Consider the following 26,366-nt stretch of genomic DNA (forward strand, 5'->3'; position numbering starts at 1 on the left):
TTGCCCAGATGTGATGGCCATGACCTGGTGTGGCGTCCTAACCATTCAACACTGTGTGGAAGTGGATGATGATGCAGTCCTGGCACAAAGGAGCTGACATCAGGTACATGGGGATCCTAGATTGTTGGATGAAGATCTTCAAAAATGAAGAGAGCAAAGCCTTCTTCAAGGGCACATGGTCTAACATCCTCAGAGGCATGGAGTGAGCCTTCGTACTGGCCCTAATGATGAAAGTCATCTAAGTGCATCTATCTCTCTGAAAGCATGGAAGCCAAGATCATCTTGAACAGTAAATAAGAAAACACTGTTAGGGACCATTGACCTTCAAGAAATTCCAATTACCTTTGTCCTGGCCAGATTATCTCTGTAGAAGGGTGGAGAAGTCTCTAGAAAAGGAGCTCATTGTGATCACCCATTGGCACTGGATTCTATGTGACATGGCTTGGCTCTATGTCTCCACCCAAATCTCATGTTGAATTGTGATCCCCAGTGTTGGAGGTGGGGCCTGGTAGGAGGTAATTGGAACATGGAATGGATTTCCCCCTTGATATTTTCTTGATAGTGAGTGAGTTCTCACAAGAGCTGGTGGTTTAAAAGTATCTAGCACTCCCCCTTAGCGCTCTCTCTCTTGCTCCCCATAGCAAGACATGCTGGCTTCCCCTTCACCTTCTGCCATGGTTGTAAGTTTCCTGAGGCCCCCAAGCCATGCTTGCTGTGCAGCCTGTGGAACCATGAGCCAATTAAACCGCTTTTCTTTATAAATTACTCAGTCTCAGGTAGTTCTTTATAGCAATGCGAGAATGGACTAATACACCACGTATTGATTACTGAGGGGGTGGTGGGGGGATGGGAATCATGATGTCATTGCAGGCCCACAGGCAAGGCAGCTCCACTATTCAGGCCTGGAGTCTAGATGCTTATAGGACCTGAGTTGTGTTCGAGTATTTATTTAAAACAAAAGAATCATGTCTCCGATTTGCACTTAACCACTAGCTTCTCTTCTGAATAGCCAAATATTTGTAATTATGTTCTGTGTTGGACATTCTGCTGCAAAACAATGAAAACAGGACACTGAGGAAAAAAAAATATTGGTGATGACACTGAGCTTTCTACAGCTATGTGGGTTAGAGTTTTTAAGTTATTTCCCTTGGCAGTTAAATGACACAGTGACTTAAAAAGTGCTGGGACAGTTGGATATGCAAATGCAAAAGAATGAGGTTGGACCCCTACTACATACAGTATACAAAAATTAACTCTAAAATAGGTTAACGACCTAAGTGTAAGAGTTAAGACTATACAAATTTTAAAGAAAACATAGGTGTAAATCTTCACAGTCTTGGATTTGGCAATGAGTTTTAAAATATGGCACCCATAGCACAAGCATGAAAAGGAAAAATAGATGAGTTTCATCAAAATGAAAAACCTTTGTGCCTCGAAAGTTTTCAAAGGACATCATCAAGAAAATGAAAAGATAATTAATTGAATGGAAGAAAAAATATTTGCAAATCATATTTCTGTCATTTTTATTTAGAACATATAAAGAACTGTTACAACTCAATAATACAAAGTGAAATGCAATTAAAAATGGATAAAGGATTTCTCCAAAGAAGATATGCAAGTGGCTGACCAGCACATGAAAAGAAGCTCAGCATCGTTAGTCATTAGGGAAATGTAAATCAAAATCTTAGTGAGACACTATACCTACCTACTAGAATGGCTGTAATTAAAAATACAGATAATAACAAGTATTGGCAAGAATATGAAGAAACTGTAACACTCACACACTATGTGTGGGAATGTAAAATGGTGTATCTGCTTTGGAAAAGTCCTTCAATTCTTCAAAAATTTAAATGTAGAGTTTCTATATGATCAAATAATTCTGCCCTTAGGTATATACCCAAGAGAAATGGAAATATATGTATGAAAAAACAAACAAAAAACTTGTACATGCATGTTTATAACAGATTATTCATAAGAGCCAAAAGGTGAAAACAACTCAAGTGTCCACCAACTGATGAATAAAAAAACAAAATGTGGTATATCTATACAATATAAGGCTATTTGTTCATAAAAAGGAATGAAATACTGATGTACATGTATTAGTCTGTTCTCACAATGCTATAAAGATACCTGGGACTGGGTGATTTATGAAGAAAAGAGGTTTAATTGATTCACAGTTCCACAGGGATGGGTAAGCCTCAGGAAGCTTACAGTCATGGTGGAAGGGGGAGGGGAAGTAAGTCATGTCTTACGTGGTGGCAGGAGAGAGAGAGAGCACAGGGGAAACTGCCACTTCTAAACCATCACGTCTCATAAGAAGTCACTATCACAAGAACAGCATGGGGGAGACTGCCCCCATGATCCAATCACCTCCCACCAGATCCCTCCCTCTACATGTGGGGATTACAATTTGAGATGAGATTTGTGTGAGGACACAGAGCCAAACCATATCATACACTATGGGTATGAACCTCAAAAATACTGTGCTAGGTAAAAGAAGCTATTTACAAAAGACCATATAATTCCATTTATATAAACTGTCAGAGTAGGCAAATCCACAGAGACAGAAAGGATATTAGTGATTATCTGAGGCTGAAAGGAGATGAGGTATTTCTGTGCTAAAGGATATGGGGTTTCCAAAAACTGCATGTCCTCACTTATAAGCAGGAGCTAAAGGAGGAGAACACATGGACACATAGATGGGAACAAAACACACTGAGGCCTATCAGAGGGTAGAGGGTGAGAGGAGGGAAAGGATCAGGAAAAATAACTAATGGGTACTAGGTGAAACACCTGGGTAATGAAATAATCTGTACAACAACCTCCCATAACACAAATTTATGTGTACAACAAACCTGCATATGTACCCTTGAACTTAAAAGTAAAAATAAAAAAGGATATGGAGTTTCTTTTGGAGTGATGAAAATATTCTAACACTGATGGTGAGAATGGTTGGATGTCTCTGTACATATACTAAAATCTATTGTATTGTACACTTTAGTGGGTGAATTGTGCATGAGTTATATCTCAATAAAGCTGTTATTTAAAAAAGCTAGAATATTGTAGACATGAGGGTTATATGTAGATTGGATCTCTTCACTATATCTTCCATGTCTCTCCTCTTTTCTTATGTTTAGCAAAATGTGTTTATCTTTCTGCTTAGAGTTTTGTGTTTCTCATTTATCTTCCACTTTGGTAATCTGATATTCTGTAATATTTACCTGCTTTCATTACAACTTTAATTCCACAGTTTCGTTTTCACCTTTGCCCAGTCTTTCCTGATGTCAGATTTTACTTCTTCATGACTTTGATTTAGCTTCATAGATGGAATATGTTCTTGAATCTTGCTGAGAATAAGACTCATGAATGTTTCATGTTTTGTCCTGCTTCTTGGAGGAAATCTATTTCATAAGAGCATTTTTTAAAGAAATGGTTCTTCTGACCTTCAGTGCTATGTGTTTATGTCACAGATATGGTGATTTTACTGTTTTCTCACTTGGGGCATCTCACCTTCATGGGACCACTTTGACTGTCCTCCAGTGGACCAGCAATTAGCACCAATCAGCTGTCTGTTAAATGCTGTATATGCCCTGGGTAATGCCAGTCTTAGTGGTCTTCAGCAGGGTCAGTCTACAAATTGCTAATGGAATGTTTTAAAGTTTATTTGTCATATTTCCTGAAAATTTGAATGTGGGGACGTCAGATATCTGCTATAAGTTATCATCTTAGCCAGTCCCTTTCTGGTCAAATTCATTTGCCAAAAAGTTTAATGTAGAATTGCCTATACATAGATTAGGAATATTGAGACTCAGACATATTGGCAGGAACTCAAATAATTGGAAAAGCATTTGGAAAACTTCAGCTTTGAAAGAAGAATGACTTATCACGTGATAATTGCAGGAAGAGGCAATAAAGGAGGCTTTTGTCAGAAATAGTGTTAGCTAGGTCAGTGGATCTAAAATTTGATTACTACCATACATAAAAATGAGTTCCAGATGGACTCAAGAGTTTAAAGAATGTACAGTCAGAAAACAGATTAAAGTAAAAGAGAGTTGTTATTTTTCCCCTCTAGCAGAATACCTTACCAAGTATTGGAGTCATAGAAAAATAATTATAAGAGAATAATTATAAATACATATAAATGAAATAAAAAACTATTCAACAACAAAAATTACTAAAATTTAAAAGACAAACATACTTTGGATGTATTTGTAGTGAAAATATGAAGTCATGGTGATAGCATTTCATTTCTGCATGGAACCTCAGGAATTACTTTGGTCAAATTCCTCCCTGGGGGCTTGTGGCTAAATTGCTGTGAGAAGGCCATCAAGTGTACTGATTAAGAACATGGCCTTTGGAGTTTCAAGGCCTGGGTTTGAGTTTCAGCTTTACTACCTATTAGCTGTGTTACCTTGGGGAACCCATTCTCTTCTGAGCCTCAATTTCTTCATCTACCACATGAAGGATGATCGTAATCTCTATCTCACCAAGTTATAGTGAAAACAAGATGAGATAAAGGATTTAAAGTACATAACAATGCCTGACACATAGAAGGAGCTCAATATATGGTATTGCTTTTATTTATAATTGCCATCATCATCCTCATCATCCTTACCATCAGTTATCACTGTTATCATCATCCACATCATCATCATTATCATCACTACCTGCATTTGAATCCTGAATCAGCTTTCCTGAGTGTCAGAAGCTTTTTAGAATCTTCAAGGTGGCTTGTAAAAAGTCAGCCTTTCAGGTGGATAAGGGGAAAATGAGGCCAGATTGGGCAAGATCCCAGCTGTTGCTTCACTCTGGCTTCCTTTCTTCCCTCTGCTGGTTTCCTGGCTTGGCACTGCTCTCCCTGATTTTAGACATTCCATCTCCTGGCCAGTCCTGATGTTCCAGGACACTGTGTGACACTGGGAAGGTTATAAAACTTTTCTGAGCCATAGTTTCCTCACTCAGAATTTGGGAATAATAATTTCTACATCCTTGCAGCTGTGATGAGGATTTTTAAAAGTGCATGGTTATGAAATTTAGCAGAGTAGCAGGCATATTGCAGGTCTTCCAAAACTCTTAATTAATTTTGAGAGAAGGTGACTTGCTCAATGTCACATATCTTATTGAAACAAGGAATGCCCTTGGGCACACACTGTCTAACTATTGTTAGATTTATGGCCTGGTCTCATGTTAAATATGGAAAGGCAGGCTGTTGCTTGGATATGCAATGCTTGACCCAGTTCCCTCTGAGTTTCATATTCATCCACTTCGGAAATTCCTAGATTGGCTTTTCCTCACCAAGTAGTAATAGCCTTTTAGATTTCTGTGATAGCTTTCTTTTCTTTCTTTTTTTTTTTAATTTTTAAATTACTTATGACCACTTTAAAAATACATAATTTAAAGATCCAAATCTGTTACCCTTCCCCCATGTAGCAGTTGGCAAACACACTAAAAATATGCTAAAACTTAATTTTATGTGTGTACTTTTTTTACCCCCAAAGAAATAATAAAAAAATTATACTTGCAAAACATGTAATGTGGGTCTTGAATCAAGTAATCAAGTTACTTCTGCCAGATGCCTCTGACAGCACCCAAGAGTGTCTGGACTCCTGGGGTTACTTTCCCTGTGTGCACCCATCTGCATGTCTGCACTTTGTGAGTGCGCAGGGTATAAGCTGTTTGTGGCCCACCCTCCAGTGCACAATTCCTGGTGTTAAAAGGCAATACTAAAGACTTTTTTTTTGTTTGTTTCAAACGGCATATTTTTACCTCAACAGTCTGATGCTGAAGCAGACCTCCTCTGGAAAAGCAAGTCTGTTTCTTGTGCAATTCCTACCCACTGTACCCCTCCCTCTCCAACCCTAGCCATATGCTTTTCCTATCTAACTCCCATCTCTTGGATGCCATACGGTTTGGCAGAATCTTGGCATAGGGCTCAGAGATCTGAAATTGTGTGGGGTGTGGTGTCTGACCACTCTCCCTTTGTCTGCCCAGCTTGACTTACTGCAGTAATATGGCTATGCATGGTAATATGGGCCTGATTTGCCCCTCAAGTAGCTGGAATCAATTGCGTCTCATTGATATTGATATGCTCACCCTAATTTAAACACTGCCTTTTAATTTAGAGAATTTTATTGGGAAGGTGTTCTTAGCATATGTTCCCAAATGACATTATTCTTCTGTAGCTGTGATTCATTGGGAACAGATTCAGCAGGAGCTGGATCATATGCCCCTTTGGATGTGGTTTCTCTACCTAAAAGTTGTAGTGCCACAGTGCCTGGCACCATTGATGAATGACTGCTTATGACTTATTTAATATAGAAGATATACTTGCATTGTGATGGCCTCTATGCGGCAAACACCCCAAGGTCAGTTGTGAAAAACTGCAGAAAGGGCCGAATATCCACTGCCATCTTGTTTCCCTGACCTCTGCCTTTCCCAGCAACTTCTCACTAGGTTCCCTGGCACCTTCCTCCCCTAACCTACCTGCTAAGGCTTGTTCATTGCTAACCAAACTTTGGACCTATGCACTGCCAGGAGCTAGTCCAAAGCACCTATGTAGCTCTTTATCCATCCATTCATTCATTAATCCATCCATTGATTCACTCACTCATGAAACATTTACTGAATCCTTGCTCCCAGATAAGTCCTCCTCTAGGCCCTGCAAAGGAGATAGGAAAGTAAGGGACAATTACTTGACAGTGAGATAAGAAACAGAATTTTTAACCCAGCCAGGACTAAGCAACGAGGGGGTCATAGGGGAACAGTTCCTGGGAAGCAAACTCATGGAACTGAGTCTCCTCGCTTAACCAACCCTTCTGTCTCCTTTCATACTACAGGACTGGTTCCTGCCCTGTAGTTTACTAGTTACCTTCCTAATTCTTCATACTTACCTTTGGGTGGATGTCTCTTCCTGAACCTCAGTGAATTTGGTGGAACCCAGGTATTCTATTTAACTCCCTTTGTCCCTCTCCTGCATGATGGAATGTACTTGGCCCCCTGTCCATTGCCAGGGACCTTCCGGAGCCAGGTATACCACTTATTGGCTCTTGAGCTCTTTGGCCTCTGAGTCTTGAACCTTACTGCTGTATCATGCTCCCAAATAGTCAGAATACCCAACACAGGTATGTGGAGAACCAGACTTTCGGATCTGGGCTGGGGGCCACATACTTGTCCGGAACCAGGTTAGCATCCCCAGACCCTTCTCTCTGGTCCCACTTGTGGGTGTTTTTTTCCCTCCCAGCTCAGAGTCCACATTTAACAATTACCCCCACCCTGCACGTCCTGCACCAAGAGTCTAGCATGCCTTACATCTGAACACATCTGAACTGTAAGTATAACCTACCTATGTGTTGAATGAACTTGGTAGAATACAATCCGAGAATAACTTTATTGACACCCCACCGCCACTGCTCTTCAAACCAGTTCTGTTGGGAACCCCTTTTCTATTGCTAGGTAGCATTTCAAATAAAGACAGAAGGTTTTTTTGTTTGTTTGTTTGTTTGTTTTGTAATAGGTATTAGAATGGTCTCATATTTTGAGTATTAAAAAGCTCAATGTGATTTAAATTAAAACTTCACTCTTTTACCAAATGCTATTTGTCCTCTACTGCCCAGCTCAGGACAGACCCAGGCTCAGCTTCCTGCCCTGTAGAAGGGAGATGTGGTCTGTTTTTGACTCTGTCTCCTGGCTTTTGCTTCCTCCTGTCTACTCACTTACTGCTTCTGGATAAGCGAGGAGGAAGAACGGGAAGGAAATCTTATTTGACAGCTGCTGGCATACTGGGGCCTGATGCTCTGTGTGTGGTGGAGGCCCACATGCTCAAGGAGATTCTGCGAGTCCTTCAAGACACATACCTGGTCCTCCCAAAGATCTCTGATACTGCACAGCTCTCCCAAGTTGCTGATACATTCTCTAGCTGGCTGTCATCATCTGCCCCTACCTGCCTGAGCTCTTGCTCAGAGGAAACATCTCCAGACCTCCTGCTGAAATGTCTTCAGTCTATGGGCAATCTTCCTTTGCAGGGGTTTTCTCAAGATGGCTGCAGCTTAGCAACTTTTGGTGAAGTCACCTTAATCCATAGGGAAACCTACATCCCTGCTTTTCCTTCTGAGGAAGTGGAGCTTGCTTGCACTGTGGCTGTCCTTCTCCACTCTGCAGTCATAGGCAGCTCCCTGGGGGCTGTGGTGAGGCAAAGTACACACCCTATGACCCTGCCATGGAGAACAAAAGAGGATGCCACACACTTCCTGCTAGGCAGACAACAAAGAAACTCTTACTTTGACTATTAAAGCTTGTTTAGGATGGACTAAGAGATCCAGGTCTCATTTGTGGCCACCTTTCAGCTTTGAGCTTTAGCCAAAATTCTAAGACATCAACACAATCGCCATTTAGCAAAGACACAGTGTGAGGTGTTTTATTAGGAAAATGTACCAGACAGGAATAGTCTAGCCTTGGAGAAACTTGTACTGTACCAGTTCATGAGCTGAGATGCCCTTACTGCTCAGCAAAGTGCACACAGCCATGGCTAATGCTGTAATGGGCCATTTTCCCCTTGATTGGTATGAATCTCTTCCAGCACATTTTCAGCCATTGGATCTGGAGAAAAACCAGTGAAGAGCAGGAATTGAATGGAAAGGTTGTTAGGTGGAGTCAAGTCATACCTGCTGTGCACTGTGGGCCATAAACATACAATGAAGAGGAAAAAGGCATATTGATAAAAGCTGGTGGTCATGGTGACAGGTAACATGTGTGCCATCAGTAAACAAGATATCAATGAGTATGACTCACTCCTCCACCTGAGCCTCAGCCTGTGATGGTAGTGAACATGTATATGTGTACATGCAAGAATGAAGGAGAGAGTTCATTAAGAGTATTAAAGTGTGTAAAAGAGTGGATTAAAAACTTATGAGTGTTAAGGTGTTATTTCAAGAAAGAGAAATCTCATTGGAAGATAATTTGAGTCTGTGAGGTATGTGTGTGTGTGTGAGAGGTAAGTGAGGAAAAGGTAGAAAGAGAAAATGATTTAAAAAAGATAAAAAAGAAAGAGAGATTTAATAGAAAAGAGAGAAAAGGAGAAAAGAAAGAGAAAGGGGAAGAGAAAGAGAAAGGAAAAAATGAAAGGGAGAAAACAGAAAGAGAGGAAAAAGAAAGAAAGGGAGAAAGTGAAAGAGAAAGGAAAAGAGAAAGAAGGGAATGAAAAAGAGGGAAAGAGAATGACAGAAAAGCAAAGAGAAAGGAAAAAGGAGAGAGAAAGGAAGAGAAAGGGAAAAATACAAAGAGAAAAAGGGAAAGAAGAGAAAGAAAGGGAAAGAGAAAGGCAAAGAAAAAGGAAAGAGAGAAAGATAGAAAAAAGAAAAGATACAAAGAAAGGAAAAGAGAGGGAAATACAAAAAGAGAAAGGGGAAGAGAGAGAAAGAACAGAGAGAAAGGGAAAGAGAGAGGAAGGAAAAAAGGGAAAAGAGAGAAAGGGCTAAAGAAAGATATAGAAAGAAAAAGGGAGAGAAAGTGGAAAGGAGAAAGGAAAGAGAAAGTGAAAGGAACAAAGAGACTTTATTCAACATAGATTATAGTCACATTCTCATGGGGAAAAATATAATGTCCTGTGCAAATGAAAGGAAATTCAAAAATAAGTGGTCACAGTTTCTCCAGATGAGAAAGAGCCAGTGGAATAATTCTGGAAGTATGAAAAAATAATATGGTCTGACAGTAACCAAAATGAAATTTTTGAAGTGCAGATAAAGAATTCAAAAATATTTATTTTAAACTTAATGAGATAAAACAGAAATCTGAAAACTAATACAAAGAAATCAGAAAATTAATTTAGAATGGGAACAAAAAATTTATCAAAGAGATAGTTATTAAGAAAACAAACAACTACAAAAGAAAAATTTATGAAGGGAATTACAAAATGCAGTTGAAAGCTCCAATAGACTAGACCAAGAAGAAGAAAGAATCTGATAGCTTGAAGACATGTATTTCAAATTAATCCAGTCGACAAAAAGAAAAAATAATTTAAGAGAAATGAATAAAGGCTTTGAGAAGCCCGTGACTATGTAAACTGTTTGAACCTATGAGTCTTAGGTATTTCTGAGGGAGAAAAACAAACAAAAAGTTTAGAAAACGTATCTGAGGAAATAGTTGAGGAAAACTTCCCTACTCTAGCAAGAGACCTAGACATCTAGATTTAAGAGACTCAATGAACTTCAGGAAAATGCATTGCAAGAAGGACCTTGCCACAATATATAGTCATCAGACTATTAAGGAAGCCCCATCAGACTAACAGTGGACTTCTCAGCAGAAACCCTGTAAACCAGAAGAGATTAAGGTTCTGTTTTTGAAGTAGTTAAAAAAGTTGTGTCAGCCTCAAATTTTGTATCCTGCTAGAATAAGCTTCATAAATGGAGGGGAAATAAAGTCTTTCCCAGACAAGCAAATGCTAAAGAAATTCATTACCACTAAACTGGTCCTACAATAAATGCTCAAAAGAGTTCTAAACATGGAAAGGAAAGGTTGATACCATCATAAAAACACATGAAAATGTAAAACTCACGATCTTTCCAAACAATAACAAATGAGGAAGAGAAAGAAATCAGATGGTAGCATGACAGAACACAAAACCACAAACACACAGAGAGAGAAAAAAACCCAATAAACCCAGGCAACTAGATAACATTATGACAGGAACAAAACCTCAATATCAATGTTAACTTTGAATGTAAATTGATTAAATGCTTTCCTTAAAAGGTATAGAGTGGCAGAATGGATTAAAAAAACATGAACCAGCCATATGCTGCTTAGAAGAAACTCACCTTACTGGTAAAGATAACAACTAAAGGTACAGGAGTAGAAAAATATTCCACGCAAGCATAAACTAAAAGTGAGCAGGAGTAGCCATACTTATATCAGATAAAACATAATTTATTTATTTATTTATTTGAGAGGGAGTCTTGCTCTGTCGCCCAGGCTGGAGTGCAGTGGAGTGATCTCAGCTCATTGCAAGTTCCGCTTCCCAGGTTCACACCATTCTCCTGCCTCAGCCTCCTGAGTAGCTGGGACTACAGGGGCATGCCACGACGCCCAGCTAATTTTTAAAATATTTTTTTAGTAGAGATGGGGGTTCACCATATTAGCCAGGATGGTCTCGATCTCCTGACCTCGTGATCCGCCTGCTTCAGTCTCCCAAAGTGCTGGGGTTACAGGTGTGAGCCACTGTGCCCGGCCAAGACTTTAGATAAACAACGGTAAAAAGGACAAAGAAGATCATTATGTAATGATAAAGGGATCAATTCAACAAGAAGACATAAGAATCCTAAATATATATGCACCCAATACCAGAGCTTCCTGATTCAGAAAACAAGTATTACTGGACCTGAGAAAAGAGATAGGCAGCAATACAATAACAGTGGGGGACTTCAACAATCCATTGACATCATTAGACAGATCATTGAGACAGAAAGTGAACAAAGAAACACTGGACTTAAATTGGACATTAGACTAAATGGACCTAACAGACATTTCAGAAATTCTACCCTAAACTGCAGAATATAATTCTTCTTATTAGTGCATGAAACATTCTCCAAGATAGACCATATATTAGACCACAAAACAAGTCTCAGTAAATGTAAAAAAAATCAAAATCATATCAAGGATCTTATCAGAACACAGTGGAATAAAACTAGAAATTAATTCCAAATAAACTCTCAAAATGGTACAAATACATGGAAATTAAACAATATGCTCCTGAATGATCTTTGGGTCAACAACAAAATTAAGATGAAGATTAAAAAGCATTTTTAACCAATGAAAATGGAGATGCAACAACAAAAACTTCTGGAATACAGCAAAAGCAGCGCTGAGAGGAAAGTTCATGGCAAGAAGTCCTACATCAAAAAATAGAAAGATAAAAAATTAACAACCTAATGATATAACTTAAGGATCTAGAAAAACAAGAACAAACCAAACCCAAAGCTATGAGAATAAACAACAGAAAGTAGGGCAGACTAAATGGAATTAAGACCAAACAAACAAACAAACAAAAAATACAAAGGATCAATAAAACAAGACTTTTTTTGAAAGATAAACAAAATTGATAGACCACTAGCTAGATAAACTTAGAAGAGAGAAGATTCAAATAAACACAATCACAAATAAAAAATGAGACATTATAACTGATACCACAGAAATACAAAAGATAACCAGAGACTACTATGAATAATTCTCTGCTCACAAGCTAGAAAATCCAGAGGAAATAGATAAATTCCCAGAAACATACAACCTCCCAAGATGAAACTAGGAAGAAATAGAAATCCTGAACAGACCAATAATAAGTAGTGAGATTGAATCTGTAATAAAAGATCTCCCAATAAAAATATAAAAAGCTCAGGATCAAATGGATTCACAGCTTAATTCTACCAAACATACAAAGAAGAACTGGTACCAATCCTATTCAAACAATTGAAAAGGAGAGAATCTTCCCTAATTCATCCTACAAAGTCAGTATCACCCTGGCACCAAAGCTAGACAAGGAAACAACAACAACAACAGCAACAACAACAACAAAAACAAAACTACAGACCAGTATCCCAGACTAACATAGATGTAAAAATCCTCTACAAAATATTACTTGAACAAATTCAACAGCACATGAAAAAGATAATACATCATGGCCAAGTAAGTTTTATTCCAGGGATACAAGGATGGTTCAACATATGCAAATCAACAAATGTGATCACATAAATAGAATTAAAAACAAAAACCATATGATTATCTCAAGAGATGCAGAAAAGGCATGTGATAAAATTCAGCATCTCTTCATGATAAAAACCCTCAATAGATTAGGAATAGGAGTAACATACCTCACAATAATAAAAGGCATATATGACAGACCCACAGTGAACATAGTACTGAATGGGGGAAAAGTTGAAAACATTCCCTGTGAGAACTGGAACAAGGCGAGGATGCCAACTTTCACCACTCGTACTCAACACAATATTGGAAGTCCTAGCCAGAACAATCAGTCAAGGGAAATAAATAAAAGGTATTCAAACCGGAAAAGAGGAACTCAAATTATCTCTGTTTGCTGATGATTTGACCTTGTACCTAGAAATCCCTAAAGAGTCTGCCAAAAGACTCTTAGATTTGATAAATTAATTCAGTAAAATTTCAGGATACAAAATTCATGTGCAAAAACCATTAGCATTTCTATACACCAATAACAATCAAGCTGAGACCCAAATGAAGAACTCAATCTCATTTTTAATAGCCACAAAAAAAATAAAATACTTAGGAATATATTTAACCAAGGAGATGAAAGGTCTCTACAAGGAAAACTACAAAACACTGATAAAAGTATTTATAGATGACATACAAAAAAATGGAAAAAACATACCATGCTCATGGATCAGAAGAATCAATATTGTTACAATAAACACATTGTCCAAAGCAATCTACAGACTCAATGCTTTCTCTATAAAAATACCAATTTCATTTTTCACAGATTTAGAAAAAATAATCCTAAAATTCATATGTAATAAAAAAGACCCCAAATAGCCAAATCAAGCCTAAGCAAAATGAATGAAGTGGGAGGCATTACATTACTTAACTTCAAATTGTACTACAAGGCTACAGCAACCAAAATAGTGTGGTACTGGTACAAAAATAGACAGATCAATGAAACAGGTTGGAGAACACAAATAAAGCTACATACCCACAGCCAACTGATCTTTGACAATGTTGACAAAAACATACACTGGGGAAAGGATACCATATTCAATAAATGGTGCTGGGAAAATTGGGTAGCCATATGCCCACGAGTGAAACTGGACTCCTATTTCTCACCATATACAAAAATTAACCCAATATGGATTAAACAGTTAAATATAAGACCTGAAACTGTAAAAATACTAGAAGAAAACCTAGGAAAATCTTTTCTGGATATTGGCATAGGCAAAGAATTCATGACTAAGACCTCAAAACAAAATACAATAACAACAAAAATAGACAAATGAGACAAACAAAAGAGCTCTGCACAGCAAAAGAAACAGTCACCAGAGTGAACAAACAACCTACAGAATGGGAGAACATATTTGCAAACTATGCGTCCAACAAAGGACTGATATCCAGAATCTACAGGGAACTCAACCCAACAACAACAATAAAAAACGACAGCCCCATTAAAAAATGGTCAAGGGACATGAACAGACATTTTAAGACATACAAATTGCCAACAAGCATATGAAAAAAATGCACAACACCATTAGTCATTAGAGAAATGCAAATTAAAACCATAAGCAGATACCATCTTACACCAGTCAGCTGGCTATTATTAAAAGTCAAAAAATAACAGATGTTGGCGAAGATCTAGAAAAAAAATATGCTTATTCACTGTTGGTGGGAATGTAAATTAGTACAACCACTATGGAAAACAATATGCAGATTTCTCAAAGAACTAAAAATAAAACTACCATTTGATCTAGAAATTCCACTGCTGGGTATCTATCCAAAGGAAAATAAATTATTATATCGAAAAGATACCTGTACCTGTATGTTTATTGCAGCACTATTCACAATAGGAGAGATATAGAATCATCCCAAATGTCCATCAACAAATGATTGGATTTAAAAATGTTGCATGTGTATACAATGGAACACTACTCAAACATAAAAAAGAATGAAATCACATCTTTTGCAGCAACATGCGTGGAAGTAGAGGCCATTATCTTAAGTGGAATAATTCAGAAGCAGTAAAATACTGCATGTTCTCAATTACATGTGGGAGCTAAATAATGTGTATACATGGACACAGAGAGTGAAATAATGTACACTGGAGACTCAAAAGGGCAGGAGGTTGGGAGAGGATGAGGGGTGAGAAAGTACTTAATGGGTACAATGAACACTATTCAGGTGATGGCCACACTAAAAGCCCAGACTTCACCTGTATGCGGTATATCCATGTAACAAAACCGCACTTGTTCCCCCTGAATCTATAAAAAACAAAAGAGAAAGAGAACTCAGGAGGGAGCTGCAGCAGCTTCATTAAAGGTTCACCATTAGAAACACAAGCCCTCATACCCAGAAGTAAGACACAGCAGAGACCAAGAGCCTGGTCAAGGGGGATGGGTCATTGATACTTTGGCTGACTGGTGTGGACTTGGATCCCTGCCTTCTTTGACCTTTAATGATTTCCAAGTCACCCTGTGTAGTTAGAATCCAAGTCCTGGGCCCTCCTTTGTACCCCTCGGTGCTCTAGTCTTCCATGACCCCAACAAGAAGAACTCAGTGTCACACCTGTTTTCACCCACCCTCTCAGCCCATCTTCCCAGCTGTTTCTTTGCTCACCACTCTCCACGTGGCCCAGGTGGAGGAGATTTCAGAGAAGCTTCACAGCTTTTTTTAGTATGCTCTGCTTGCTTTGGAGTCAGAAAGGTTGGGCTTGATCTAAACGTTATCATTTCCTCCTGGACAAGTTTGGACAAGTCACTAACCTTCTCCAGGCCCAGTTTCCACTTAGCCCCTATGGTGATTGTAAGACTTGAATGAAGTCACTCTTAAGTAATGCACAGATATCAGTTGTTAACAGGACTCTAAGGCAATAGTGTCAAAAGTGACATATAATTGTGTTTTCAAGCTAGGGAACGTTCAGAAATTATTTTTCATGGCCACGTGCATCATATCAGTGTTTTTCAACCTTTTTCCAGGGTAAGAATTACTTGGAACTCTCAGAAATACAGATTTCTGGGTTCTTTTGTCAGAGAGAGAATTTCTAAGTGAGAAGCCTGATAGTCTACATATTTAGCAAGCAAGCCTTCCAGTTTCCTAACAGCAGTCAAGTTTGGGAAATCTGCTTCTATGACGCTGTGTGATACTCAGGTGCTGGGAATCTGGTAGAGGAGGTAAGCGTGCAGATGGGAGGTTGAGGGTAGGAAAGAAGAGGCTTTCAATAATTTACTAGAGATGAGGACCACAGCCTTATCTTTTAACTGTTGGGCAGTACAGTTATCGTTGTTAGTCCTGGCTGTGAATGAGTCAGGAGCCTTTGCACTGAGGCTGCCCTTCTCTCTGTTGCTCTCATCTTGAAGATTAACAGCCCTATTCTTCAGTGGCTGCACCTGTCTGAGGAAGTCAGGGCACACTAAAAGCATGAAGGCAAGGAAGGGCACAGAGAAATATCCATGCTAGCTGTCACTGGGGCTCTGCGGGCAGGAGTCTGATGAGGGCAAAATGCTTTGGCCAAGGCGGGCTTCAGCTTGACCCAGAGGTGAGTTTGTCCAGCCCTCACTGTCTCTTGTGGGTACAGAACTTCATGGCTCTGGCTGCATAAATTGACTGTCAAGGGCAGAAAGCACATTGCAGCCTACTCACCAGGTGTCACAGGACACCAACTTTGTTTTCTCTAACAGAGCCTGGCTGTATGGTTACAATTGCATGTGCTCTTCCAGGGAAAACTGTGGTGGGAAATGATGTTTGTCACATCTAGACTTGGTAGTTACAATTTTTCCACAATATTACTGGCTCCTTCCTTGTCTGAGCAGCAGGAAGTGAAGGTCTCTGAAATGGTAGAACTACACAATAAAAGGATTCAGATCCCTGATTCCAGGATGAAGAACTTCCCAGACCCTCATGGGACCATGGCAGCCATGTGATATACAGCATTGAGATTTTAGATTGTTATCATAGGTGGGACATCCCTGCTGTCCAGCAGTTCTGTAATCATAATCTGTGTCCGATTCATTTTTACAACCCCCATAGCTAGAGACAGCGCCTGGAATTGAGTAGGTGCAAATGAAAACAAGTAGGCAAGGGAGGCACGGAGTCACGCTCACTTCGGCTGCTACAGGAGGGCGATGACCTCTGTCTTTGTATAGTAAAAGGTACAAAGCTAAAACACAAATTTGGGGCCAGATATACTTGGGTTCAAATTTCTGCTCTGCCTCTGTGAGCCTCAGTCTTGGCATGTGTAAAATGGGCTTGAAAGCTCCAACTGCTATGATTGTTCTGGGGATTAACAGATGACATTTGTGACATAGTTACAGGGCTATCAGAATGTTCACTTATGTAATACATTGAGCTTGGTTCCTACCTGTGGTCATCCCTGAATCCATGCATAGATCTTTTTCTGGTTGGGGGCATGTAAACATAAATTTATTGAACCTTTCTTATACCTAGAGAAGAACTTGTTATAAGGATGCAGAGGTTTCTCAGGACCATGCAGGCTAGAGGTCAGTTGGCTGTCGGGCTACTCTGCCCCTCTGGGCTGCTGCTTCATCTCTCGTCCTCCACATCAGCCTACTCTGATTCTTGCTCCACAGCTTTCACTGTTAGAGGCTCTCATTTTAAGTGACCAGCCTGAATTGACTGAAGTTTAAACTCTTGGGCAGGAGGGCTCAGCCCACTTTATTGGAACATAAGCTCTGAGGGGAATTATTCACCACTTCTCTCTCACATATACAAAATCGGTGCTTTCCAAAGTTACCTGATAAAAATCACCTGTGGAACATATTAAAAAATCCAGATTCCCCAGCATTGACTACAGTTTCTGGCACATAGTAGGCTATCAAAAATGAATGAATAACCAGTGAATGGAGACCTGAAGTCTTCTTGCGATGGTTGGGAGTGCATTCTGTACAATTCCCAGAAAAGGATGGGCTGTGTGAACAATCATTGTATCTCCACGGCTGGTGTTTTAGATGTTAATAATGACTGGCCACCATTTACTGATCACCTACTCTTTGCCAGGCATTGTACTAAGTGCTCCATTATAGATTGTGAAGCAGGTGCTATTGTTATTATAATTCGTTCTCTCTCCCTCTCTCTCTTTCTCTCTCTCTCTCTCTAATACAAAGAAAGTTCAGAGAGGATAGTAACTTTCTTCAATTCCCACAGCTAGTGGGAAGAGGACCTGGGCTTTGAACCCAGGCAGTCTGACTCTAGCAATGGAGTTACAAACTGCAGCGCACTTAACCACATCTCAGGCACAATGCGAGTTACTGAAAGTTTTTATTGGAGCAATAAGGTTGGACTTTCGAGTTGCAATTTAAAATAGCACTTTGTTGATAGTCTGAGAGGCTGGAGGCAGGGAAACCAGCCAAGCAAACTGGAAGAGATGAAGAGGTCTGGATCAGGACTGTGGCTGGGGTGGGTGTGGGGGTGGAAGCGCTAGAGGGGAGAACCTGGAGGAGGTACCTCAGACTCCCCACCCCGACAGCCCTGGGTGTCTGTTTCTGATTTATGGTCTTCCCATCTACAGGCACCACATTTAGTTAAATAACCCTGTAGTGACTCTGGAAGGTGCTGTACCCCTTGCAGCTCTTAGGGCTGGCTCCTGGTGAGGAACAATGGTAATCTCTCCATGGCTAACAGTCTTTATGTGGGGTTGCCCCGATAAGCTCTCCCTCTAGCCCAGCTTTATAAATTTATGAGGTTGGTTTGATTTGCTGTTATCGATCATTTTTCCATTTTGAACTCTTTTTAAGTAAAATCTTTAAGTTGACAGATAATATTTTTAAATCATGTACTACATAAGTTTTGAAGTATATGTGTGTGTGTATGTGTGTGTGTATGTGTGTGTGTGTGTGTGTGTGTAGTGGTGGAATGGTTAAATTTAGCTGATTAACAAATGCATTACCTCACATAGTTATCATTTTTGTGGTGAGATAACATAACATCTACTCTCTACATTTTCCAAGAATGCAATGTATTATTAACTATAGTCACCTTTTTGTACAATAGAGCTCTTGATATTTATTCCCGTCTAACTATAATTATGTAACCTTTGACCAACACCTCTCCATCCCCACCTCAACCTCTGGTAACCACCATTCTACTCACTTCTTCTATGAGATCAACTTTTTTAGATTCCACATGTGAATGAGATAACTTGTTTTCTGTGCCTGTCTTATTTCACATAATATAATCTCCTTCAGGTTCATCCAAATTGTCTCCAATGACAGGATTTCATTCCTTTTTATGGCTGAATAGTATTCCATTGTGTATATATACCATATATTCTTTATCCATTCATCCATTGATGAATACTTAGGTTGCTTTTGTATCTTGGCCATTGTGAATACTTCTACAATAAACATAGGAGAGCAGATATCTCTTCAACATACTGATTTCACTTTCTTTGGGTATTTACCCAGTAGTGGGATTGCTGGATCATATGGTAGGAACTTCTGTGCTGTTTTTGATCATGACTGTATCTTTCTGAACTCTCTAATGTTCTCTCCTTTGATTTCTACTGAAGAGTCTTATTTTATATTTTTATTTTTTTGAGACACAGTGTTGTTCTATCACCCAGGCTGGAGTACAGTGGCGTGATCTCAGTTCACTGCAACCTCCACCTCCCGGGTTCAAGCGTTTCTTGTGTCTCAGCCTCCTGAATAGCTGGGATTACAGGCATGCACTACCATGTCCAGCTAATTTTTGTATTTTTAGTAGACATGGGGTTTTGCAATGTTGGCCAGGCTGGTCTTGAACTCCTGACCTCAGGTGATTGCTCACCTCAGCCTCTCAAAGTGCTGGGATTACAGGCATGGGCTGCTGTACCCAGCCTATTCAAGAGTCTTTTCTACTACTTATATATTTTTTTCTGTTTGATTCATAACAATTGCCCTCTTCATTCCATTTTAGTCTATTCCATCCCAGAACTTCCTTCCCTCTGTACTTTTGTTAAAGCAACTTCATATGTTGAAAAGAGCCAGAAACCTAGAATCTGAAAAGCCGAATGTCCACTGACAATTTGATAATTAGCTTCACCTTTATTTTCTTGTCAGTAAAATGGGGGCAATTTACCTTGGAGAGGTGGTCTGAAGGTTAAGTGAGAAGGTGTTTGTAAAAGGGCTCTGTAAAGCCTATGGTATTATATAAACCGGTAGGCTTTTTTTTTTTTTTTTTTTTTAAAGACAGGGGCTTCTCTGTCTCCCAAGTTGGAGTGCAGTGGCATGATCATAGCTCACTGCAGCCTTGAACTCCTGGGCTCAAACGATCCTCCTGCTTTGGCCTCCCAAAGTGCTGGGATTACATGCGTGAGCCACTACACCCAGCCATAAATGGTCACTGTCCTAATTTCATTTCATTGTTCATATTTTCTTCACCTTCTGTAACCTCCTTCCACTCTGCTCTTGCTGATAGCTTCTTTTCGGTTCTGTAGTAATTCTCAGTAACAGGATTACCAAAGTGCAAAGCACTTCCCTGGATATTATGTACGACCTGATTTAAATGATCTGGCCAAAGACGCTCAATGGGCACTTCCTCTTCCCTACACAAAGTGGGATTTTCCCTTCTAAGGTGATCAGAATATTCTTTCTTCAGGTTTCAATTTGTAGCAATACTCTCTTTTTTTAAAAAGTAGTTTTAGTAGTACAGTAGGTCCTTGTGTAAGGTTGTTTTATTCAACATCATTTTGTTATAACGATTGAAAATAACCTCGATTTTTGGCTGGGGCCACTGTTTGTGTGGAGCTTTCACGTTCTCTCCATGACTGCGTGGGTTTTCTTTGGGTACTCTGGTCTCTTCACGCATACTAAAGACGTGTATGTCAGATGAATTGGTGTGTCAGTGTGAGTGTTGGGTGTGTGCATGAGTGTGGGATGGTCTGTCCAGGGCTAGTTCCTGAGCTGGCCACCTGTGATTCTGAATTGGCGTCAGCGGGTATGTAATTACCTTACTAGTTTTTAATAACCTTTCTTAAATGTATGTATAGCTCACATTTATTTCAGTGTTTAACATTAGAAGTGTTCTGGGTTGTTACTTAGAAGTTTGGTGATGTTTTTGTGACCAGTAATATGCCATGAAAACTTAACTCTGGTTTCTGTCAATTAGCCTATAATAAAATTGGTTTCATTATACATCCTTTTACTTAATGTTGCAGTTTCTAAGAACCTATTGACAATGTTAATTGAAGACTTACTGTACTTTATTTTTAAGAAAGTAAATTGTCAGTCACATTAGGGGATTGTTTAATGACTTGGTAATTGTGTTGGCCAAAAATATTTGAGATCAAAATTAGTAAATTCACTAGGAGGTGAAACATCTTTAAGTTTGTAAGCTGGGTTTGAATAGTGTTTTCCAAATTTGCTTGATCTTAAGAATAATAGGGAGCACTTGTGAAAATACAGATTTCTTGCTCCCACTTAGAACGAACAAATCTGCTCCTGGGAATGATTCTTACCAGGCAACATTGGAAAGCACTGATTTTGTACAGTTGTGAGAGATTTTTGGTACCTGTATTAGGATTCCTTCCTTAACCCCAAGTAACAGTAGATTTTAAAAGTGAACACACTCAACATATATATTAACAAATCCAGCATATGCAATTTTTTTTGCACATCCACTCAGAGAAAGGAAAAGCAAAACACTGTAGGTCAATATAAGACATTCAGAATATTGGGTTATGAGTTAATTCAGTCTCTATAGTCTTCCTGTTTATTCTTAACCTAGAAAAAGAAAGATGAACTCCCTTGCTTTTTTAATTCCCCAAAAGAATTTGCTCAAAGAAATATTTTCTCATATCTACAAAAGAACCCATGACTATTAGAAGTTGGATTATCATTTCAATAGTTTCTGACATTAAGGGATTCTCAAACTATTCCAGTAAGGCTGATTTTTAAGATTCAGATGGAAAAACAGGCACTATGCTGGGTGCTTTCTTGTATATAATCTCATTTAATCTTTATAGCAATTTAGTGGGCTGGTGTTTTAGATGTTAATAATGACTGGCCACTGGTCATTAATTTAGTGGGGCATTATTATCACTATTTTGCAGGTAAGCAAATAGAGGCTCTGAGAGTTTGGGGAATTTGCCTCAATATGTTGCTATTAAATGCTGTGGTTTTCTTAAAAACCTCATTAACGAGAATCACTCTTACACCTGAAATGAATTGCTATTGGATCTAGATAGTTGACTTTGGGTAGGCTTTTTTTTTCAGAGATTAATGATTAACCTTAGTATGGGGAACAACAGCAAGAATATTGGTAACATGCAGAAACACTTTTGCTGTAATAGAAAGAGAACGCGGTTTTACAGTCAGGAAAAGCATACCACTCAGGAGCTATGTGACTTGAGCAAGTTACTGAACTTTTTTGAAACTCAGTCTCTGAAAAATGAAGACAATAGTGCCCAATTCACCCCTCAGAGAAGATTATGAGAAGTGAATGAAACGAAGAATTTAAAGGGTCTAAGAGTGTCTATCACATGGTTAGTGCTTATAAAGTTTCATTCTGTCTTCCTTTTCCCTTCTGGTCACAACTGGAATAACTGCCTGCCATTTTACATTTTCTCGAGCTTTCTGCTAATGCTTTCCTAGCTGCAGTAGGATTCTGAATAATAATATTTACAGATATACAAAATAACTGACATTTATTGAGTGTTTTACATGCATTATCTCCTTGAGTTCTCCCCACAACTTTATGAGGAAGATATTACTATCATTTTTAGTTTACAGAGGGGGCAGCATTATAAATCCATGAACCGCAAATAGCAATGTGTGAGAGCACACAGCAGGGGCTTTTAACTGGGTTGGCAGAATCAGAAAGACTGGAGGAAATGAGTTCTAAGCTCGGTCCAGAAGGCTGAGCAGGAATCAACCATTCAGCCTCCTACTTTACACCCACAGCACACTTTGCAAGAGCAAAATGTAAACTTAAGTTAAGCTCCTGAGATGTTAGCATTGTTTATTTACACAGTGCAAGTACAACATACCCTGTGGTTCAACAGCCACCATCCCTGACATTCTCTGATTCCTTATTCTGCTCTATTGTTCTTAGCACCTAATACTATTTAATATTAAATTACATATTAATTCACGTATTTGCCTATTGTCTATTTTCCTCCAATAAACTCCATCAGGGTGAAGATCCCATGGAGTCTTTGTTTTGTCCACTGCTGTATCCCTTTCATCTAGTATAGTGATTGGCACACAGCAGGTTCTCATTAAACAATTTTGAATGCATCAACAATCTACACCTGTCATACATTTAACACATAGTTAGGATGTTTCTATTTACATTTAACTAACACATACTTCTTGTGCATACCTACTATGTGCTGAATAGAACAGGGAATTTCACAGTAAATTATATGTCTACCTCCCCAGTGATAAACTCCTAAAGGACAGAGACTTATCTTTTGTATTTATGTCCCAGTTCCTGCACATAGTGGATGTCCAGTAATGTTTGTTGAGTAAAGGAATGATTTGCAAGCCAGTGAGGAAGGCATTATTAGCATATGCAAAGAAGGAAATGAACTGAAATGACTTTCCTGAGTTCACACCACCAGTAAGAGACCAGGCTTAACTCTTGCCACTGCATCACACTGAAACATGTGTTCTTGCAAGAAGACATTATTCTCTTCAGTTTTCATTCCAATACAGTCTATGGGTTGTTATGGACACCCATTAGACTGTAAGTCCTTTGAGGGCAGGGCCATGTCTGGTTCTTTTATCTCAGTATTACTGGTACCTTCAAAATGTCTGGCTAATTGTGATAGGAACTCAACACCTGTGTGGAAACAATGAACGAGTTCATTTTAGAACACATTTCCTTTGTAAATGTGTCTGTTTATGACAAACTTTCTTGAACATTTTACCCTTTAAGATGTACCTGACTGAAAGATGTGTACCTGTTCTAAAGACTGTGCCAGAGTGTGGGGGGCTTGTCTCGTTCACTTGAAAAGCTCACTTGAACTGCCTTCCTCTTTTCTTCTCTCTTTGGGCTTTGCAAGTTCAGCACTCATAGGGGATGCCCATGTCACAGGTACCTTGCCAGCAATAATGGCACATTGTCCCCAGCTAGGTGATAGGCCTTTAAATTTAGGTTCTTTGGGTATGAGGGTCAGGTTGCCATGTCATACTCACCCACAGTAATAATTGAGAGAAAAACTAGCTTGCTTTTCTGTCACTATAGTTTTGTGTCAGGAAACAAAGTGTATGAAACTTGCAAACTCTGGAGTCAGACTGCCTAGTTTCAAATCCCAGCTCCAGCACCTACTTGCTGTGTAATCTTGGTTCAGCCAAGAAACTTCTCTGTTCCTCAGTGTTCTCTTCTGCAAAATGGGCATAATAATTATATCTGCATAATTAGTGTGTGTATCTCACAGGGACCTGTGCAAGCACATAGTCAACACTAAATAAACGTTATTATAACTAAACACATTTCTGTTACTTATTTAAACAAATTTTGCTAGTGCCCATTAGTACTCAGGACTTTGTTCAGTGCTGGAGATACAGTAATGACTGAGACACACTCCCTGCCTTCAAATTGCTTGCAATCTTAAGTGGTGAGAAAGATAGGAAAATGAGTAGTTATTGTACAGTGGATGAGTGCTGGGAGAATAGAAGTTGGGGATGTCTTGGAAGCACATGCAGTGGCTTCTAACATGGTTGGCGGAGCTAGGAAAGACTGGAGGAAATGATTCTAGATGAGTCCAGAAGGCCAAACAGGAACCAAACATTAAAAGTGTTGTGGTATGGAGCAGGTCAAGAGCATTCCAGGCAAAGGACTACTCTGTACAAAGGCTATTTGGAGGCTAAAGGGAATTTGTGGCCTTTGGGAGTATACGTGGTTCAATATGGTTGGAATTTGGCTTTCTGTGGAGGATGTGGCCTGAGGTGGGGAGTCAGGGCCTGGAGGGGGTCCTACAGGTTAGTGTTTTCAAAAATTTAATGTGCTGGCAAACCATCTGGAAATTTTGGCAGAATGCAGATTCTGATTGAGTCAGTGGTAAGCTCTCAGATTTTGCATGTCTAACAAGCTTCTAAGGGCTGCTGCTGCTGAATCACTTTGAATAGCAAGGGAGTAAATATTATGAAGGACTTGATTGTATTCTACAAAAAAACGAAGGGTTTGAGTTTCTCTACAGATGAATGCCTCCTCATCCACTAAGATAAAACTTACTGTAGTTTTTATGTCTCTATGTTAGATTGGCTTATTGGAATATTTCTTAGAAAATGTCGAGGAGACCTTCTGCATCGTAATCACTGGGGGATGCTGATTAAAACTGCAGTCTCTCCTTGTTTATGGCAGATGACAAGTGCTGACTGGTAAAGTTGAAGGGAATGCTGGAGATAGAACAGCAACGTTTTGCAGCCATCATAGTAAAGACGGTTTAGGTCAGACATATCAATAGATGCTAAATCTAGGGGAATTTTGATTAAGATCAGGACACTTGCTTGATCTTATATTGTTAGTACCTTTTAATAAATGGTATATTAGAAGCAAGGAAAAATATAGTTTCTATACAGTGGAGAGTGTAGACAATACCTTGACAGTGTTTTTTTGTTTTGTTTTGTTTTTTTGAGATGGAGTCTCGCTCTGTTGCCAGGCAGGAGTACAGTGGCGCGTTCTCAGCTCACTACAACCTGCCACCCGGGTTCAAGTGATTCTCCTGCCTCAGCCTCCTGAGTAGCTGGGACTACAGGCATGTGCCACCATGCCCAGCTAATTTTTTGTATTTTTAATAGAGATGGGGTTTCACCATGTTGGCCAGGATGGTCTCAATCTCTTGACCTCATGATCCATCCGCCTCGGCCTCCGAAAGTGCTGAGATTACAGGTGTGAGCCACTGTGCCCGGCTGATGGTGTTTATATTTAACATCATCAGTGAGGGGCTGACAGACCGTGCAGGCCTTAAGACATGATACTTTGAGACGGACACACATCATATAGTATCACAGCTGGAAATGCATAATCTGGATCTACTCATGTAAAACATCAGTGTATAACAAAGAATTTGACCTTGTACTCTCAGCTTCTGGGAAGTAACCTGTGTTATATCTGTTGGAGTGTTTTTGTTCAGGATGGGGAGCTGGCCACGCCGGAAAGACCAACCATGTGAATATGGCAAGGGCTTTGGGTCACATGATATTGGTAGACCTAGAGACTGAGTTCAACCCTGGGGTAATTAAGCAATCAATCATGTCTATGTGATGGAGCTCCTAAGAAAACTCTGAGCACTGAGGCTTGAGTGAGCTTTTCTCACTAACACTTGTGTGTGTTATCACACACAAATTCCTGGAGGGTAATGCATGCTAACTCCATGGAGAGGAAAACAGAAACTTCACATTTGGAACCCTCCAAGACTTTGCTCTATGGTATCTCTTCCTTTGGCTTATTTTAATCTGTATTTTTCCCTGTAATACACTGTAACCATGGGTATAATAGCTTTAAGTGAGTTCTGTGAATTCTTCTAGCAAATTATTGAAACTTCAAGGTATTTGGGGAGCTCCCTGAATTTGCGGTTGGTATCAGATGGGAGGACAGACTTATGGACTGTGGCCTCAAACTGTGTAGTTTTATTAGCGTGACAATCAGAAAACTCCAAATGAGGAACTATTTTAAAAAGTGGATGTTATTCTTCAAAAACTGTGAAT

The sequence above is a fragment of the Papio anubis genome, chromosome 13, assembly GCF_008728515.1.
Source record: "Papio anubis isolate 15944 chromosome 13, Panubis1.0, whole genome shotgun sequence".
Classification (NCBI taxonomy): Eukaryota; Metazoa; Chordata; class Mammalia; order Primates; family Cercopithecidae; genus Papio; species Papio anubis.